Source organism: Pteropus alecto, unplaced genomic scaffold (genome assembly GCF_000325575.1).
Source record: "Pteropus alecto unplaced genomic scaffold, ASM32557v1 scaffold95, whole genome shotgun sequence".
Taxonomy (NCBI): domain Eukaryota; kingdom Metazoa; phylum Chordata; class Mammalia; order Chiroptera; family Pteropodidae; genus Pteropus; species Pteropus alecto.
The window spans coordinates 23,763,532-23,768,556 of NW_006441071.1; the positions used below are offsets into that span (position 1 = coordinate 23,763,532).

Genomic DNA, 5,025 nt, shown 5'->3' on the forward strand with positions numbered 1-5,025 from the left:
GTATGGAAATTAACATGATTCTAAAATTTTTATGGCAACGCAAAGGACCAAGAACAGCAGAGACAATCTTAAGTAGATTGGAATAATTTTACTTTATATGAAGACTTATTATAAAGGTATAATAATCAAGACAGTGTGGTATTAGCACATAGATATATAAATATACTGATCAATTAGAATAGAATCTAGGATCAGATCCATGAAGGACTGTAGACTTAATTTATTACAAACTTTGTACTTTTGGTCTATAAAAAAGGAACAATTTTGTTTTCAGTAAATGGTACTGTGTTAATTTTATATCCATATAAGAAATAGAAAACCTAATTTCTACTTAATACCAATACAGAAAGAAATCCAGTTGAATAACAGGTACAAGTGATATAACACTAGAAGGTAACTCAAGAGATAATTTTACAACCTGGTAGTAAACAAAGACTTAAACAGTATAAAAAACCTCTGATTATAAAGGAAATGATTGCTTAATTTGTCCATATCAATATTAACAATTTTATGCATAAACAATCTCTGTTTAGAGACTGAAAAATGCAATCCACAATTTGGAAAGAGGTATTTGGAACACAGATAACCAAAAAAGGGCTTGTATAATAAATTCCTACAAATTAAAAGAAAAAGACAACTCATTGAAAAATGGTAGGAGACCTACAGTAGCCCTTTATAAAAGATGATATTCAAATGAGCAATAAAAATATGAAAAGGCACTGAATTTCATTAGTAATTAGGAAAATGCAATTTAAAATCACAATATTTAAATTGTGAATATTTTAAAATGTAATTCACGAGACAGCCTAAAATTAGAGACTAATACTAATAAGAGTTTGAAAAGATGTAGAGCTATTATAAGTGCTGGTAGAAGTTAGTAAATCACTGGAAACAATTTGGGAATATCTACCTGTATATATCTACCCAAAGATACAGCAATTTCACCTCTAGGAACAATATCCAGCAAAAATGCATATATATGTTCATGAAGAGATATATAAAATAAATATGCATAGTAACATTTTTGTACTAGAAACAGGGAAGGGCTCCAATGTTCATCAATGGTAGAATAAATAAATAAATACTTTGTGATATATTTCTTTAGTGGAATTCTATAGAGTAATGAAAATGGATGAAGTACTGCTACATTCAACATGGGTTAATCACACAAACTTAAGGTCTGGCAAAAGGAACTAGACTCAAACAGTATGTATTATATAAAACAGATACAACTAATTTATGTCATTAGATATCAGAATACTTACAACCTTCGTTAAAGGGAGAAGATATAGAGATTTCAAAGGGATACAGCAGGGCTCTGGGGTAGGAGCAGGTATTATTCTATTTCTTGACTGGGGCAGTAGTTATAGAGGTGTATCTAATTTATAACAATTAAACTATACACTTATGATTTTGGCATTCTTCTCTATGTATATTGTTCTTTAAAATGTTGACTTTAAAAACAAATGGTTCTCAACTTTTCTATCTGACTTGTTTTACTTATGATGATAATCTCCAGACCCACCCATGTTGTTGCAGTATTTCAACTTTTCTTATGACTGAGTAATATTCCACTGTATATACGTACCATATGATTTCACTCACATGTGGGATATCAAACTGAAAGCAACAAACAAGACAAACAAAAAGACCAATGGACACAGAGAGTGGATTAGTGGTTACCAGAGATAAGGGGTAAGGAAAGGATAAAGGACATAAAGGTAAAGGGGGTCAAATATACAGTGACAGGAGATTTGACTTTGGGTGGTAAACACACAATGCAATATACAGATGTATTATCGAATCATACAATTGAAACCTATATATTTTTATTAAGCAGTGTCACCCCAATAAGTTTAATTTAAAAAGCCACCCCAATAAGTTTAATTAAAAACAATAAATAATTATTATTATTTTAATTATTTAATTAAGCTTTAATTAAATACAATATTAGGCATCAGAGTTGGCAAATTAATTCTTTTTCATCCTAGTCCTTCTCTTTAAACAATCCTCACCCAGTTTGTTCTGATTGTCCGATGTAGATTTAGGTTCTTGGAAAAGTGCTATACATTTTTGGTGGGTGGGTGTCCTCTGGGCCTGATGGAGACATGGCACCTTAGAGAGATCTGCTAAGAGTCCTATTGGGAGATCTGGGAGATACCAGAAGTATTTCCAGAAGGGAGTGAAACTTTACTTGGGGCTAGTCTTTGAGAAGCTGCACAGGGTTTTGGCAGAGTTGCCTAAAGATGTGACATTGGGTCCTAGGAGGTTGTGGTAGGCGCAGCAATCATTGCATTTTTTAATAATTCTCTTTTTCTTGTTCAGAAGTTTTGACCAGTTAAATGTAGGGTTTGATGTAAGAAGAAAACAGCTTGCCATAAAGCTTGTTGGACAAATTGGAGAAAGATGTAAAATTCTTGACAATCTTAACCTTATTAAGAAAGGAGTATGAGGGACTAAAATTAATTTTAAATGATGCCAGCCTTGAGAGAGTGTCATAAAGAACTCCAAGTCTGGAGAAAACTTATGAAAACCTGCATACAATCAACTTTGTACTTGAACATGAAATATACTTCCTTGAAAAGAGTTTAAAAAAGAGAAATCCAAATTCTCAGAAAACAGTGTGTTGATAGATATGTGCATATATCACAAAATGATTATTACAGTAAGGTTAAACATTCACCATCCCACAGTTACCATTCTTTTTTATTTGTGTTGTAAAAACTTTTAAGATCTACTATCTTAGAAACTTTAAAGTATGCAATAGAGTATTAATTTTTGTTAAGTCTATGGCCATGCTGCCCTGAACAAGCCCGATCCTGTCTGATCTTGGAAGCTAAGCAGGGTCAGGCCTGGTTAGTACTTGGATGGGAGACCATCTAGGAAGACCAAGTGCTGTAGGCATAAAAAATAATAATTAAAAAATAAGAGATTGTAAGCTGACAAGGTCCTTGCAATCTGTGAGGTCAACCAGGGGTTGCCTTGCCTAAAAAAAATTGTTTTGTATCCTGCAACTTTACTGAATTTATTTATTAGTAATAACAGGTATTTGGTGGAGTCTTTAGGGTTTTCTATAAATAAGACCATGTCATTTGCAAAAACAAAATTTCCATCCTCTTTTCTGATTTAGATGCAATTTAATTCTTTTTCTTGACTGATTGCTCTGGTGAGGACCTCAAGTGGGCATTTCTGTGTTGTTACTTGTCAGAGTTTCACTGTTACATGTGATGTTAGCTGTCGTCTTGTCATATGTGGCCTTTATTATGTTTAGGTACATTCCTTCTATATCCAATTTGCTGAGAGTTTTTATGTGACAGGATGTTGAATTTTGTCAGTTTTTATGTGACAGGATGTTGAATTTTGTCAGATCTATTGAGGTGTTCATATGATTTTTATCTTTTATTCTATTAATGCGATGTATTACATTTATTGATTTGCATATTGAACCATCCTTTCATCCCAGGGATAAATCTCATTTGTTTATGGTGTATGTTCCTTTTAATGTGCTGTTGAATTTGGTTTGCTAATATTTTGTTGAGAATATGTATATCTATATTTATCAGGGATATTAATTGGCCTGTAGTTTTCCTTTCTTGTGGTGTCCTTACCTAAATTTGATACCAGGATAATGCCAGTATTACCCTGAAATGAGTTTGGGAATATTCCTTCCCTTTTAATTTTTTGGAAAAGTTTAAGAAAGATTGGCATTAATTATTCTTGAAATGTTTGGTATAATTCACTAGTGAAGCCATCTAGTTCTGGGCTTTTCTTTGTTGGGAGTTTTTTCATTACTGGTTCAAACTTGTTATTTGTTATTGGTCTGTTCATATTTTCTATTTCTTCATGATTCAATTTTGGTAAGTTGTATGTTTCTAGGAATTTATCCATTTCTTCTAGGTTGTCCTATTTGTTGGTGTATCATTGTTTATGATAGTCTCTTATGATCCTTTGTATTTCTGTGGTACCTGTTGTAAAGTCTCTTTAATTTAGATTTAATTATTCGAGTCCTCTCTATTTTTCTTGGTTAGTTTAGCTAATGGTTTGTTAACTTTATTTTTTCAAAGAAGCAACAGTTTTGTGAACATTTTCTATCGTTCCTATTCTCTATTTCATTTATTTCTGCTCTAATCTTTATTATTTCCTTTCTTCTGCTAACTGGGTCCACATTTAAGCAGGGTGACTGGGTGAGCTTCTTGGTTTGGCAGGGCTGCTGGTTTTGTGCCCTGACATGGTGATACTGATGGCTGGATTTCTTGAAAGGGCAAAGCTTCAGGCTGTGCTCTGCAGTAGCTCTTGGTTTGGAGGGACTTCGGGTTGTACTCTCTGATTGGCTGCTTCCACTGGCTAGACTCTGCATTTAGGTGGGGTTACCAGCTGGACCTCATAGTTGAACAAGGCCTCAGGCTGTGCTCTGCAATCAGATGAGGCCACAGTCTTGGCCCCAAAGTTGGGCAAGGCTATAGATTGGACTTTAAGATCAGGTAGGCCATTGGTTCTCCTTTGCTGTTGGGCAAGATTGCTGGATAGACTCTCTGGCTGGGTGAGACCTTCAGCTATACCCTGTATGGGTGAGGTTGGAGATGGTTCTCCATAGTTAGGTGAGGTCACTGTCTGGACTCCCTGGTCAGGTGGGGCAGCAATCTATTCTCTGTGATTGAATGTAGTCATGCCTGTGCTTTCTGCTTTGGAGTGAATAGGCTATGTTCAGAAATTGGGCTGGGCCATATTCTAGGCTCCACCGATGGGGTTGTAGGCTTTGTTTTGCAGCTGAGCAGTACCATAAGTTGGACATTGAGGCTGCCCAGCATCACTATTCAGGTCCCCTGTTTATTTGGAGCCAGAGGCTATGCTCAGCAGTTGAATGGGACTGGGGATTTATCCCCCTTTCCGGGCAGGGCTATAGAATGGCCTTTATGGCTTATATGGTCTGTTGACTTAGAATCCAATCAGGCAACCGAGCTTTCTGGCCAGGTGGGGCCACCAGCTTGGCTCTCCAGATGGGTAGAGCTGCTGGCTGGGATCTGT

At 35.4% G+C, this 5,025-nt stretch overlaps 1 pseudogene; it reads left to right on the forward strand.

The window, feature by feature from the left end:
• Nucleotides 1-2,785: 2,785 nt before the first annotated feature.
• Nucleotides 2,786-2,904, forward strand: LOC112485195 (annotated as a pseudogene).
• The last annotated feature ends 2,121 nt before the right edge of the window (nucleotides 2,905-5,025 follow it).